The following is a 16,111-nucleotide window of genomic DNA, read 5'->3' on the forward strand; positions in this document are numbered from 1 at the left end:
AGCAGAGATATCAAGGGGACACATCTACTTTTTGGAGAACTGCCAATATCTCACATTATGACCCAGTTTCTTACCATATAACCCAGCAAGTCCACTCCTAGGTAGCAGTCCAAGAGAAAGAAAATTACATGTACACACAAAGATTTGTAAGTGAAAATTTAACCAGCATTATTCATAATAGCTAAACCCAGCAATCCAAATATTCCATCAAGTAGCCAACAGGTAAGTAATATCTAGTATATTCATGCAATGGAATACTACTCAATAATGAAAAGGAAAAGACTACAGATAATGCTACAGTATGGATGAACCTCAAAAAACATTATGCTAAGTGAAAGAAGGCATACATGTTGTATGACTCCACTTATATAATGTTTCTAAAGAAAGCAGATCGGTGGTTGCCTATGATAGGAACAGGAGCGAAGATGACAGCAATGGCCGTGAAAGAACCTTCTAGAGTGATGAAAATATTCTAAAACTGGATTGCATTGATGGTTGGACAATTGTATAAATTTACTAAAACTCATTGCAAGGTATACTTCCAATGGGTGACTTTTATGATCTGTAATTATATTTCAATAAAGGTGTTAAAAAAAGAAAAACACTGGGAGAAAGCAGTCAGTATTCAGTATTCAATAAGTGTAATATAAATAAAGCCATTCCTGAAGGCTGTAATTCAGAATGCACCAGACAGAAACCACTGTTCTTCTGGAGCAGACTAGTTGCCAGTTAGACTAAAGGGCAGGCAACACAGAAACTGCATGCTGTCCAGTATATTTCAAAGGAAATGTGACCACAAGGCTGGTCCTATAGGCTGCTTGGTGAGTAGGATATTCTTTGTTATATGTGTTTAGTACACTAGTACTTATGACTTACCATACATATATTTTAAGAGTCTTAATTCTCCTAGTCATGACAGTTTGGTAAAAGTGCTCATGCTTTCTAAATGGTTACCACAAGAGTTTGTGCAGGTATGAAAAGAAGGCAGTGATCACTAGGAACCCAAATAGATTCTGTAGGGGTAACAGGTGGTGATAATGAGATTCCCTCAAGCACTTGGGACCAGGCTTGCATTCTAAGCACTCAATTAATCACACCAACAATGTGAATGGAGACAGAATGGCTTTCTGGCCCAGAAAGAGCCAATGAAATAGACTGGCAACTGGACTATCATTTAATCATTGGTACTGAAACCCAGCTAAACAAAGAAGGTGTGTGCCAGATTAGGGAGGGCATGGAAACAAGCATAGACGGCAGATTCAAACAGTGAAACAATGGACAAAAGACAACTAGAAAGCCCAGCCTTGACAGCACTGTTGGGAGAGAGGGCTTGACTCCAGAGAAGGCAGGCTCCTTGATTACCTAAGAGGTATTCTCTGCCACTGGATGGAGGCTATTTCATCAGACCTCGTGTTTGATCACTTGAGCTATCCTTCAAAACTCCCTTTCCTCCAACTCCACATGCACCAGGAAGCACAATCAGAATCCGTTTTCTCGGGCACCTGGTTAAGCGTCTGACTCTTGGTCTCAGGTCAGGTCATGATCTCACGGTTCGTGAGTTCAAGCCCCACATCGGGCTCTGCGCTGATGGTGCAGAGCCTGCTTGGGTCTCTGTCTCTTCTTCTTTCTGCTCCTACACCATCCTGTGCTTGCTCTCTCTCAAAATAAATAAATAAGTAATTAATTATATACAGAATTCATTTTCTTGATGCCCAGATACCAGGAAAGGAAGGGCTGAAGATAGGTGGTGGGGAGACTTTGATCATAGTTAGAGAATTCTTCCCACCATCGGTTAACAGATTGGAAATTTTGTTCTCTCATCAATTATCACCACCACTGAGGCACAAGAATCTGCTCAAGAGGGCACAGTGATTAAGAGCCAAGATTGGATGTCAGGGTGATGTGGGTGTGAGCCTTGATTCTGGCACTTTCTATCTACGACTTTGGGTCAACTATTCAACCCCTTCAGCTTTAACTAACTTGTCAAAATAATACGGTTAAAAATAGTATTTACCTCTTAATATAGGAATTAAACGAGATATATGAAAAGCATGTAGTGCAGTGTCTGGCATAAAAAGCATCTCAATAGGGGTGCCTGGGTGGCTCAGTCAGTTGAGCATCTGACTTCAGCTCAGGTCATGATCTCACACTCCGTGAGTTTGAGCCACGCGTCGGGCTCTGGGCTGACAGCTCAGAGCCTGGAGCCCGCTTCAGATTCTGCGTCTCCCCCTCTCTCTGCCCCTCCCCTGCTCGTGCTCTGTCTCTCTCTGTCTCAAAAATAAAAAAAAAAAAAACATTAAAAAAATTAAAAAAAAAAGCATCTCAATAAATACTAACTTTGTTTAGCGTTTGATTAAATCCAGTTTCTGAGCCGGCTCCTGGCATGTGGTCAGTTCCTCAGTGCAACGCCACAGCTAGAAACATGCAGCAGCTGGCCAGGTGTCCTTCCTCTGGGACCCACCCCTGAGCCATCAGCCACTCTTCTTTCCAAACCTCATTGGTTTCATTGAAAATAAGTTTTTGCTGCACTATTTTAATTTCCCCCTTTTGACAGGGTTATTAGTATGAGGTTGACAGACCAGAAGAATGCCACGGACACAGTGTCTTTGATTTCAATAAAGCACTTGATGAAGTCTTTCATTATCTATAAGATGGTGGGCTCTATGAGAGAAAAATTAAGTGGATTCACAGCTGGTTGTACATATACACCCAAGAGACATGATGAATGACTCTGTCACAGTCTGTAGGGGGACCTCTGATTGAATGCCACAGGGCTCTGCCCCTGGATTCTGCTCTATTCAATATTTTTATTAATGGCATCAATGTAGACATACGAGGAACGTTTATCAGATTTCTCAATGCCATAAAGCCATGAAGGATATTTAATACAGTAATAGACTGATGCAAAATTCAAAATTCCCTCAACAGGCTCAAAGGCCATGCTGACATAAAAAAGGTACAACTTAACAGGGACAACTGTAATGTTCTACATTAAGGTTCCAAAAGAAATCAACTGTGCAAGTTCAAGATGGGGGAAGATAACACTTTTTCACAGTTCAAAGAAATATCTGAGTTTTCAGCTGAACACAAGAGGAGGTTTGGTAGAAAACACAAGACTGAGGGTCAGAGAACACACATATAATACAGACCAGCCCATTTACCTTACCATTTCAGTCTTACAAGGTTGGTAATTATCTTCATTTTAGAAATGAATAAACTGAGGCTGAGGAATTTTAAGAACTTGCCAAAGTAGGTGACAAAGCCAGGATCTGAATCCAGTTCTAACTTCAAAAATTCATGCTCCTTATATTCACTCTATCGGGCTGCCATTTCTCCCCCAGAATTGTCATGAGGCCCAAGTGAGATAATTTTAATAGAAGTGCCTAGCATGGTGCTTGTCCCACATCTGCTCAAAAGTTGTTGATCTTTTCTCAGAGACTCATTTAGCCATAAGGTTGTGAGCTTCTCTAAGTGACTGGTATTTTATTTATTACAGTATGGGCCCTATGGTTTGTCTTAGTCTTTTCAAGTCTATCCATTAATATACCCACCACAGGAACAATTCTATTTTTCTTCTATTCCTTTCACTCTCTCACTCTTGTTCCAAAACCCTTAATGCCAGAAGCGGAAGCTCTGGCCAGTAAAAGGTAGTGGGAAATTTGAGGGCAGTTGGAAACCTGTGTCAGCCAGTAATGATTCCCACATAATGAAAACATTTTTTTTTTTAATTAAGGTAATTTCCAAGGGCTGCATTAGTGGTTCAATACTGCAATATTTACAAGATAAAGCCGCAATTACCTTTAGATAATGAGGTGGTGTGTTAAGTAACCTTGGTAAAATGATATGCATATAGAATATACAAAATTTTCACTTAATTCAATTTTTTAAATTAGTGTACCTTATTGCCAAATGATACTTTTTTCCTCACCGTTGTTGGAATCCCTATTGGAATTCATCTATCTATCTATCTATATACACACATACACACACACACAATGTTTTATATACATTATATAATATTTGTAATTCCAAATATTACATAATATATAACATATATTCTTCCTAAGTATATATGTGTATATATATATCCACTATATATAGTATATAAAATATTTAGGAAGAATTCTAAATATTACATAAAATATATATTATATGTAATATATATATATGTCTAATACATATATATAAACACAGTCTTTTCCTCCCTTGCCTAAGTGCAGTTTATTGATTGTCCTTAATTTTTTTGTGGATATTTGGAATATTGCATGGTGTCTGAGTTAGGCTCTGTGAAGACAATTTGTCACTGGGCCACAGTGCTGCCACAGAAGGTGGATGAGGAATGCACACTGGCCCCAGCAACATCCCAGAAGGTTTTGCTCTTTTTAATACATGCCTAGGAGTCATTGTTTGTCACTGTCTCTCACACTGAAAGCAAGGGCTGACAATATCAGCTATCTAAAAGTTCCAGTTAATGGAGTGTTTACTGTAAAAAAATCACCCTTTGGGGGGTGGCAAACTCCTTTTAATTTTCTCCCTGCCTAGGCCAGCCATGATCAGCAAGGCTGGAGAACAGAGTCATTAAAAAGACGGAGTCATTAGCTGCTGATGGTGCTGGTCCTGTCCTCCCATACGGCACAAAGAGGAACGGTCATGGTGAGTGCCCAGGCTGACCATGCCGTGGATAAGCTGAGAACCTTTGCTGTACGCTGTCTGTAAAGATATGTAAAGAAGTGATGTTTCTGGGGATGGAGGATTCTTTGGGGATTAGAGCATTTAATCTGTGATAAAGTGGGACACTACCTTCAGGTTTTTAAGGCGTATGAGCTACACCTTCTTTTTGAATGCCTGTCACCTCTTCTTTATCTGGTGAACCCCTACACATCTTTCAATATTTCAAGATCAAGTCAAATACTACTTTTGTGAAAGATGAAACTTCTACCAATACCCTTGTCATCTATTCCCTGTCACCTATCTTATTGAGCTACAGCTAGGTGTTTATGTGTTTCCTTTAGGCAAAAATCTCCTTGAAGGCAGCAATAAGCCTTATTCTCTTTGTATTCCTAGCAGGTAGTATATTACAAGGTGGTTCAAAACTAAACCAGACCAGACTAAAACAAAGACATCTCAAAACGAACAACAGCAACAGACCTTTAAATGATAGCATCAAATTAGTGATGCGCCAAGAAAAAAAAAACTACTTGGTATACTGTATAAAAAATGAACTACAGTATATTTATTTTGTATAAGGTTTATAAGCTTGTTGATCAATTTTATGAGCTCAAGACAAAAAAGCAAAAAAGAACAATGCTTTCTAAAAACTAGATGATGAACTATCAAATGCAAAAGTAATATCCCCACTTGCCAATATAATTCATTATAATTTATAAGTCTCCAATGAAAATCAAGCAATAAACAGTGATTTAGTATTTGATATAAAATAGTTTAATGTACAATTGTCACTGAACTCATTACCTACATATAATGTCCTTCACACAGTGAGGAATTACTCATTTTTTACTTCAACATAATTACAACATTAAGCTGGACACAAAAACTATATATGATGAAAAATTGGTAATTTATTCTTATGCTGCCCTAGAATGATGAGAGTATGGGCGTATCATTAATTAATTAATATGTTATTCACACAGTGGACACTTGAAATCCATGAAATGCATAATTAATGATGAAAATGCCTCAATGTTACTATCATATGTATTGATGTCACCTTTTTTCCCGACCATGCTTAAATTAAATCTTCCTGAAATCCCTGGTTCAATTTTTAGAGGATTCAAGTAATTTAGGATTTTTAGTGAAGACTTTAAATGCCAAAGTTCACTTCTAGTCTATAAAAAATGATTGTTTTCTAATCTCAACTTTTACAGGAACTTCCCAACTTTATTTCAGGCAAGATGTTTCAACTATTAAAGCCTCGTATTTTAATTCTTTTACTTTTTTAAAAATTTTTTAATGTTTACTTTTGAGGGAGACAGAGTGAGAGAGAGAGCGAGCAGGGGAGGGGGAGAGAGAGAGGGAGACACAGACTCTGAAGCAGGCTCCAGGCTCTGAACTGTCAGCACAGAGCCTGATGCGGGGCTCAAACTCACAAACCACAAGATCATAACCTGAGCTGAAGTTGGATGCTTAACCGACTGAGCCACCCAGGAGCCCCTCATATTTTAATTCTTTGAGATGAAAGGGGCTTCCTTGCCCCAGTATTTGTTTTTATTTAGGTTTAATCTCTTCTCTTACCAAGATTCATAAAAAATGAGATTTATATCTCATGAACATGGACAGAACATGTTGAAGGCTCCCTGAGGGAAAACGATGAGCAGACATAAAAATCATTGCAGGATTCTTTGCTCCTTAACTGCAGTGTCTCTTAGGAAAATGTCACGTATGAGAAATGCTAATTGAGGAGGCTGGGAGAAAAGAGACGCTACCTTTCCACACACAACATTTAAAAAACAAGTATTATTAACATAGTGGTTTATGAAGCACTTGAATCTTACATAAGTGTAGCTTATTTTTTGTTTCCTAAAAAAAGACTGCATTTGGGCAAACCAAAAACTGAATAATTTAAATTGTGAATTTGAGAGAAAAAATAATCACATCTAGCTAGAAATTTAATAAAATGCAACTTTTCAAACATTTTTTTTCTATTTTGTAATCATTTACATGGCTATTTGCAAAAGCTCTAGTCATGTAGAAACTGAAGAAGATGGGTTTAATTTTAAAATAGTTAACAATGCCCTCATTTATGAGGATTTTTGCAGGGAGAAAAGGTTCTATAAACTATTCATCTCAATATAAAAGGGCTTAAATTCAAGAGTGTTTAAAGTTGGAAGTTGAATATATTACTTGTAATGGCTTCATGGCTAATATCTTGTCTATATGCAAGGTCAAACAGATGTATGTCTCTGGTTAATTTGGATTGACCGCCAAGCAATTTATTAGGAAGCCGGGGAATCTGAACGCATCACGAAGACAACAGAACAAATGAGCTTTGTCTGATTAGTTCAGTTTACTTGATGATTAAATCTTCATGCCTTCAGAAAATTTACTGGACTTCCAAATGAGACAGACAGACACTCCATGACATACTTACTATTTAGAACCCTATCTTAATTAAATGAAAAAAAAATCAATTTCCAAAAGGTCAGCATTAAACATCTTTTGTTGCTTATGTCTTTGCTGAATTTCATCTCAGGAAATAGAAGAGCTTCTCATTGCCATACTTCCTGATGACTGTCATATTTCCCAGAACTGGTGACTTTTGGGGAGATGGATAATTGGGCATTAAACATCAAATATTATAAGTGCCTGGTCTTCCTTTAGCAAATACTCCTTTTCCAAGAGGTCAGTTTGATCTTTGATTAAATTTAGGCAGGAGGCTTCCTTTGGAGGCTTGTAAGTTATCTTTCACATAACGGCAGTGATGGACACCAGAGAGGCAACATTTTAGGGGAAAAACAAAGCTTCTCTCCAGCTCTCTCTGCCTGGCTTGCCGATGCCCCCATTTTCATAGCACCCAGGCTAGCCAAGACCTAACCTTCCACGGAATAAGGGAACAATGTTAACCAAGCATGGAGTTCTACTACTTTTGCTACTTAAAGTGCAAAACACGAAAGAAAGAAAGCTTATGAAGGAGTCACGGCACGTTTTATAAAAGTTGGTGCCTGTGCCCTTGATAGAATTGTTACACTCCTGCACTTCCAGGTCTGTACTGGCAGTTCTGTTCTGAGAGTCACGTTGTGGTGTGAGAGCCCAACAATGCAGACTGTAGTGTTCAGGTATTCATCAGAAATCCACATCCAGGGTTGACTGTGTCAGTGATGCAAGGTTGTGTAGGGCACACACAGTGTTATGAAAGCAGAGGGTCAGAAGTGACCTGATCCAGGGGGAGCTGCAGATGATTTCATGGTGTCAGAGGAAGACTTTCAGGGATGAGCTGGATTTCCAGGTAGAAAACTAAGGGAAGGGAATTCCAGGCAGAGGAAATACCATGCAAAAGCTCAGAGGCATGCAAGAATATAAGAACATGACATGTCTGTGTATGGTTTTAACATCTGATTGATTTTGGCAAGAAGAACTGGATGTGTGAGTGGCAGGGGAGGAAGTGGTGGGGGTGGGCTGTGGCCAGATTTAAGGGTATTCTAAAGGAATTTGGTCTTCCAACCGAATTAGACAATACATGTAAAGTGCTTAAAACAACGCCTGGCCCATAGTACAGGCTCAGTAAATACGGGCCGTTTTGACCACGTTGAAATCTTTGGGAAACCAGTCACGGTTGTAAAGAAGGCAAAGGATGATATCAGAATTGAGGAGATCAGAGATCAGCATTGCTTAGGACAATAATTTTGATGTCAATACTGAGAATGGACTGGAGTAAGGAGACACTGTCTGTAGGCGAGTAAACTGAAATAATTTGAGTGAGGATGAGTGCCAGGAATTCAGGCTTGTTCCCTCCTGTTTTCCCAGAGTCCAGTGTAGTGGCTGCAGGTAGTAGGTACTCAACAGTCATTGAATGAATAAATGAATGGCAATGAGAGGAAGGAGCGGATCTGAGAATTGTCTAGGCAGCAGAAAGGGCAGGGATGGTGAGTATCATTTGTAGGTGGTAAAGGAGAGGGAGGTTTTTTAAGGATGACTCCAGAAAACTGGGCTTGGGAGAATGGTGTTGCAGAAAGGCGGAGGAACGGGTTTGGCGGGGAAGGCAAGCCTCTGTGAGTACTACTCTTTACGCAGCTGCTGGGCTCAGCCTCTCCTGAGTGTTGAGGAAAAAGAAAGTGGCCAAGGGAGGGCAAAGCACCTTCACACAGGCACTGAGCTGGGTGCTTTCCTTGTTACCTCATTTACTGCCCCAAAACCCTTTTCAAGTTTGGCGTTGTTATCACTGTTTACAGGGGTAGGGGGGCAGGGTGTGAGTGGCGGAAGCTGAGGCTTAAGATGGCATATTAATTGGGGGGCAGCGCCCTGATTAAACATGCACACTCGTGCACACACACACCCATCCCTTTTCGTCACAAAGCCTGTATCTTTCATCACTCCATCATATTGCCTACCCTGTTAAAATGAACATTTGGAGTAAGACATATTCCATATTAAAAAACAAAAAAGGTATATTCTGTATTCCACAGAAAACTCATGGCTGGGGAGGGGGGATACTTTGCAAAGAAACCAAAGCAGAAGTTCTGTTAACTTTCTGCTTCATTAATGCTTCAAACCTGTCTTCTTCATTCACAGAGTTTTTATGAGGAACCAAAAAAGATGTGAAAGTCTTTTGAAAAATATAAACCATTCTATAAAAACAAAGTGATAGAAAAAAAAAACAAGAGGAAAAGAGGTTAGAGTGGGAGAGAGCCAAAGCATAAGAGACTCTTAAAAACTGAGAACAAACTGAGGGTTGATGTGGGGTGGAAGGGAGGGGAGGGTGGGTGATGGGTATTGAGGAGGGCACCTTTTGGGATGAGCACTGGGTGTTGTATGGAAACCAATTTGACAATAAATTTCATATATTGAAAAAAAAAAAGAAAAAAAAAGAAAAAAAAAACAAGAGGAAAATATGTCAGATTCTCGTTAAGGAATTCTAGAAAAGTGCAAAAGGTGATAGGAGCTGGATACTGTATTAGGACCATTTGACCGGCAAAGGCATCTTTTCAACCATGGTTGAGAGAGCTTATTGAGTTGTTTTTCTGTCTTTCTGGGTCAATTTACCTAAAACATGAAGATCTGGATGTGAAGTATGGGAAAGAATGAATTTTGCCTTCCAAAGTCACAGTTTACAACTTTACTGCTTCCAATGCTTTTTCAGAGAGGTGTGGTTCTTGAATAAGCCTACATTCATACCACTTGTGTCTACAAAATTCCCTTGGGGACTGGGTGGGGTGGTCACTGGATGGAGAGTGACGCCATCAGTGGTCACTGGGTGGGATGTGCTTTCTCCTTGTGCTGGGCGAAGCTTTGTGATACCACCAAGGACCCGGGGAGAGTATGGTAATGTGTCTTGGTCCTATCGTTGAGCAGAGGCCACGTTCTCACGTCTCACAGTAGCCACAGCACCCAGCATGGAGGGCTCCCTGTGTGTCACTGAAACTTACACTGTTTACACGCTTCCCAGTGCTTGGTCCTTCTATACACTCAGGACTCAGCCAGATATGCTTCATCAGAGGGACCTTTCATGGCCACCCTCTTTAAGTAGGTCCTTCCTCCACTCCCCTTACCATACTCTGTTCATTTCTCACATGGTTCTTTTTAGAATTTATATTTGCTTGTCCACTTATCTGTTGTCTCCCTCTCAAACTAGATTGCAGGCCCCACGAGGGCAGGGGTACATGTTGACTTGATTCAGCCCAGCACCTAGCATGCTGGCACGCTAGCATGTTGGCTTGGCATGTTGCAGGCTGGTAGAACCTATTTGTTGTTCTAACGAACAGATAATGCCAACCTGGGGATGGTGAAGACAAGTGACGGGAAGACAGCAGACCCAACACCTGGCGGATCTCATTCCACGCGCAGGCTGAGTTACGATCCGGGTCCAGGAATGAAGCGACGGGTTTGCTCATATGTGGATGGAGGCCACCTCTTTGGTCTCATCAGCAAGACACGTCAACCAAACTGGTCCACACACAAGCCCCACAGGAGAAGCACACAAACATCACTATTCCTCAGCCCTGGAGTAGTTTCCGTGCTTTCCTAATTAAATATGTATGGCATGTAAAAATAATTGTGCAGACAGAAGGACTCACAGTTGCTCAAAGTAGACCAGGAAAGTGTTTGAACCATTCAGTGGGTGGTGTGACTGCCAGGGGAATCAGGAATGTGTCAGGGGGTGGGAAGAGAAACTACTCCAGGAAACGGTACTGTAGGAAACAATTTACATATTTTAGGGCAGGAGAGGTGCTTTAACTGCATTTGTTCCCTGTAGTTCTACCACCGAAATAAATTGTTAAGACTTAAAATGAGTAGATGATATGTAGTGATAGGGCTGGAAAGCCATATAAAACTAGTTTACAGGCCAGGCTTTATGCATAATTTATCACATCAGATCCTTACAACCTGTATGGAAAGTGATATTATCCCCTATTTCACAAATGAGGAAACAGGTTCGGGGAGGTTATGCAAGCAACGAGGTCTGTTAGATTTCAACACTTGCACATTCTTTACCATGGAGCCAAAGCCAGGTGACTGTTTAGAATAGAATTCTAAGTTCCATACTGCAGTGGCTTTTCTTACGTATTTCTGACACGCCTTTTAGAAATCAGGAATACACTTCGGATGGCACAAGAGCGTTGTAAAAATGGTGGCTTAAAAGTGATGGGGTGCATTTTCCATTTGGAAACAGAATGAGGGGAACAATTGTTTTACTTCCTCAGTGTTAACTAAAGTGATAGTCATTGAGGATTTCACCCATTTCCCACTGAGTTATTTCAATCCTACTAAACAGTTCTTACCCTTTAGAAACAATCTCTTTACAGACTCCCTCCTTGCAAATTACTTATTTTTCAGTAAATACCTTCTCTGACAATTCTAAAGATAGGTACATGAATTCTACATCCTTGCTATGGTTGTCAAGAGAGGTGAAATATGCAGTAGCCATATTTATAGTACCCAAACCTGTTCTTCTGGTGTTGCATTTTGCTGATCTGCTCATTCTGAAGGGCTTCAGTGCCTTAAATATCCCCACACGTCATTTATTGCTGCTTAATGTGATTATTCATCAATTTTTGAAAGTAGAAGCATATTTTGGAACATATTTAATTTTTTGATGTTGAAAATAATTGCTTCTGGTTCTTCACCCAAACTATATGAAATACCTAGCACATAGCTGGTGCTCAGTAAGTAGAGTATTGCTAGATGAAGAAAATTAAGGAAAGCTGAAATAATCAGTTTTTTTTCTCCATAATTCTACCTGTATATAATTTCTAGGATTCTAGTGGCTTAAAATCTTGGACTGCTTATATAAATATATAATCAGTATGAAAAGTTTGGGAAGGGGGGAATATGGAATTCAAAACTGGCTCTCAGCCCGTGAGTTTTTCAGAGACAAGGTCTTCAAATATTTTTGATCTGCAAAATGCCTTTGCTGTCTTTCCCGTCTTCTCTTTACAACTGGCATTGTTGTATGAGCCTGGTGTCCCTTCCAAATTACTCTGTTGTTTGGGATCCTTATGGGGAGTGTCAACTTCGTTCCTGAAAGACAAACTGGTTGATGTATTGTGTTTCTTCAAAAAGCGCAGTTAGTCAGACCTATACTTTGAAGTCCAGGATGGGGTGATGCTCTGGAACTCTAGAATTCTGTCTTTTGGGAAGGGTCTGCTCTTCTCTGGGCCTTGATTTTCTTATCTGAATCATGGAGTGTCCTCTAAGAGGAAGGTTACAAACATAAATAACTCCCCAGTGAATAATGTTCTTCTGTGAGGTGCATATATCAGCAGTTAGGAACATATGTGAGGTCTTATACATCATGGCTTAATAAATAATTTATATTTTTATGATGTATATACAGTGTAGCTATGAATAATCTACACAGTCACACATACAAGCCATACAATCATTAATATTAATCGATTTCCCCTATTTTTGAAGCAGTTTGCATAACAGAATGAATTGGCTTTGATGCAAGGCAGACCTGAGTTTAATTCCTAGCTCCAATATTCAGAGCTGGATCTCGGGGAAGATATTCACCTTTCCCAGCTTCCATTTCTGCATCTGTGAAATGGACATGATAGTAATACCTCCTTCATAGATCTACTGAAAGCACATAGTGTATTGACTATATGTATATAAACTGATGTTAACAAAACGAGATGATTTATATGTGTGTGTGTAACATGCACATGCGTGCATGTGTTTGGTGCAGGATTAATAAATATTGTCCTTTCCTTATGCTTTACTACTGAATATGACTGTGAGGTCAGTGGCCAGTGCAATTATTTGCTTCTTTCTTCTAGAGGTTACATGGGGTCGGGTGGTGTAAGATGAGGATAAGGGGAAGGGTAGCCACAGGCAGATACTGAATAATCTCTGTGAGCCTAGGAGGACAGATGATTGCAACTAGCTAGGGACAAAGAAGAAAAGCCAAAAGACTTATTAAAGCATATTTTCTTCTATGTCTAGAAGAACCATTGGGAAGGCACATTATCAAGAGAAAAAGTCTGTCTGAGAACACAAATGACATGATATGACATGAGTATTTACTTTTATCAAGTCCTACCTGGTGAGAGGAAAGAAAGCATAATTATTCCACAAACATTTGTTAAATGTCAATTATATGAGAAAGCCATGCAATGGAGATAGAATGAGTCATGGTGACATAACCCTTGCATGCAATGAGTTCTCAATCTAATGGGGAAGCATGTGTGTACCTAACACACCACCCTGTCAGGCTGTGATTGGTACTATATTCAAAGACAACAGGTCTTGGGAGCACAGAATGGAAAGTAGTTTTCTGAGAGGACCAAGGACATTTGGAGGCAAGGATATGTTAAGCTAGGTTTTGGAGGTGAAATACGATGTCCACAGGGAAAAGGGATGCATGTTAAGTACTGACACACCTGCATGAGTCAGAAATGGGATATACTGTGAGCCAGGCCTAGACAATTGCCGTTATTGTGATACTGCAGAAGCACAGTGATCTCAACCACGGGGAGATGGGGTGACACTGCAGGAAGCCATGAGGCTACAAGGAGAGAAGAACAGATTGGTTTTGGAGAGGGAGAATGGGGATGGGCCTGGGGCACAGACAGAATGGTTAGCTTTGGAGTGAAGGAGAGACACGTTTCTCTGCACAGGTAAGTCTAGGTGCTACTTGGTTATGTCTAGAGATAGAGAAACTGTAAGTTCTTTCTTTTTAAGCTACATTATTGAAGCATGATTGACATACAAAAAGCTGTGCTTATTTAATGTACATAACTTAATGACTTTGGAAATAAGTACACACTTGTGAAATCATCACAACTATGCCATAAACCTATCCATCACCTCCAAAAGTTTCCTCCTACCCTCTGGCAGTACGTTCTAAGAGAAAATGCCTAGTTACCTTCATGGTCTTGGTGTGGTGAAAGTCGGTGCCACTGATTGATTGGATGAATGAAGCTGACTAGGGTAGAGGGTTAGTAAGCATAAAATAAAAGCTGAAGAGCTATTTATGGGGATCAGTACACAGGAAATGAATGAAGGTGTGGCTTCTGATCTCAAGGTATTTGCAAGTCAGTTGAGGACACGTGTAAGGACATCATATGTGAGAATATCATACAAATTTTAAAAACAGAAAGTTAAATGAATGGTTCATGAAATGAGAGTGTTCAAATGGAAACGTAGGTAAACAAGTTTATAGCTACATTTTGTAATGTAACACTATGGTCTTTTCCCCTCTTAATGTTAAAAAATATCATAGACCACCTACCTGACAATAGTTACACTTTAAGTTGTATTCAGATTCCTGACAGTGTTTGGTGCATAGACAGTTTTGGGCAGTGTTAGTAATTCAAGGCACTCCCCTACCTTCTCCCTGCACTCCTCCCTCCATCCCCAGGGCCTGAGAAAGAAAGCTCCAGGATCAACAAAAAGGCATAGTTCAGAGTAAAAGAGAGTGGCTGGATTGTATATGGTGTGTTTAGAGGAAAAGTTGGCCAGTTGAATGGAAGAGAGGGTTCTTTTAGCAGTGCTTTGAGAAGTGAGGCTAGAACAGTTTGGGGTTGGACTCTGTCTTAATCCTTGCTAGGGAATCCGACCTTCCCTCTACCGCGGCAGTAAACAGCCACAAAACAGGGATGGGATTTTTCTTTCACACTGAAAACTGCGATGTCCTATCTGGGCTCTCTGGCAGATCTAACTGGGCTCTCTGGCAGATCTAACGAAACACAGTGTTAGCATTTCTGCTAGTTTTCCTGCAGGAAGTGAGTCTTGCACAGCATCTGTTTCCCATGGAATAAGAGGGGAACATATATTACCCAATTATATTAAAAAGACTCTGGCTTCTTGTAGGATTATCATCTCTTTCTGGGATCTCCAGCAAGTGAGTAAATGCATATTTCCGTGGACTTTCTGTTTACTAAAAAATGTTGGGTCCAGTTTGTTGTGATACATTTTGCTGAAGACATTCTCATTCCTGTGAACTAATTTGGTTCCTGAAGAAAAGAAGGGCTGGGTTCTGGAAGAGCTTTTGGGTCTAATGCCAGAACTTCTAACCTGACAAGTAAGAATGGAGCTCAAGCCACCAAAAATGACTTCAATAAAACATTCACATATGTGAGGGTATCAGAGCCCAAGGCTTCAAAGAGAAATATTTTGAAAATTTTCACTGATTTCTGGCAAGAACAGCAAATCCTGATTTTAGTTCTTTATAAAAATAAGAAAAGACTAACAATTTAAAACCTGGCATTAATCAACTATTTAATAATGCCAACAAATGAATTGAGTTCTACTGTAATTCACTGTGGGGAGATTAGAGAAACCTAAGAGCTACAAAGAAGCCATTACAAACAGTTTATAGCGATTGAACACATGAGTTGTGATTATTCATGAATCAGAAGTCAAGCTATGAATGACAACAAACAGAAAAGACTTGTTAGATTAAGAATTTTATCAGAAAAGTATAATTTGGACGTTGATTCAATGTTTCCAGTGGCAACAATAGGGAAAATAAATCTTTTATGCAATGCACTGTAGTTGACCAAATTCAAATTGATAATGTATGAGACAACATTTAGATCAATACAGCCCAGGAGATGTAAAAGTATAGGCTGTGTAGTCTTCTAAACAATTGACATTTACATATTCCATTTTTCTTAAGATCCGCGTAAGCAAAATGGAAAAAGCACCCTAATATCTTGGATTTTCTGTAAGGAGACTTTTCAGTCTTGCTTATATTTAGGTCAATATACTGACATCTTGACTTGTGATAAAAACATTTTCAGATCCATATTTTTGGCTCATATTTTCTTTATTACAAAGAAAATAATTGATTGCACAGAGAAGCAAAAGCTAAATTGAATTGATTTTATAAGCTGCAATAAGCACAGCTCTCAGAAACAAATGCAAATGGAATGAACAGCTCGAACCATATGTTTCTTGTAGGCTACTCACGTTTTCCTTCATTCCAAGATGA

General features: G+C 39.6%; 1 protein-coding gene and 1 long non-coding RNA gene across 4 annotated transcripts in view; one reads left to right on the forward strand and one right to left on the reverse strand.

Annotated features, from left to right (window-relative positions):
- ANKS1B (ankyrin repeat and sterile alpha motif domain containing 1B) overlaps window positions 1-16,111 on the reverse strand; it is a 448,876-nt gene that overhangs the window by 94,947 nt on the left and 337,818 nt on the right.
- The window catches only part of LOC115519479, a 40,944-nt gene that overhangs the window by 24,121 nt on the left and 712 nt on the right, over window positions 1-16,111 (forward strand). Inside the window, exons 3-4 of one of the 3 annotated variants that reach the window (XR_003970521.1) lie at window positions 4,543-4,653; window positions 10,437-10,523. The exons of 1 other annotated variant lie outside the window; for it this stretch is intronic. This is a non-coding gene — a long non-coding RNA (uncharacterized LOC115519479). The remainder of the gene's footprint in view (window positions 1-4,542; window positions 4,654-10,436; window positions 10,524-16,111) is intronic. One more of the 3 variants, XR_003970522.1, reaches the window with a different exon arrangement.

This window comes from Lynx canadensis, chromosome B4, assembly GCF_007474595.2.
Source record: "Lynx canadensis isolate LIC74 chromosome B4, mLynCan4.pri.v2, whole genome shotgun sequence".
Classification (NCBI taxonomy): domain Eukaryota; kingdom Metazoa; phylum Chordata; class Mammalia; order Carnivora; family Felidae; genus Lynx; species Lynx canadensis.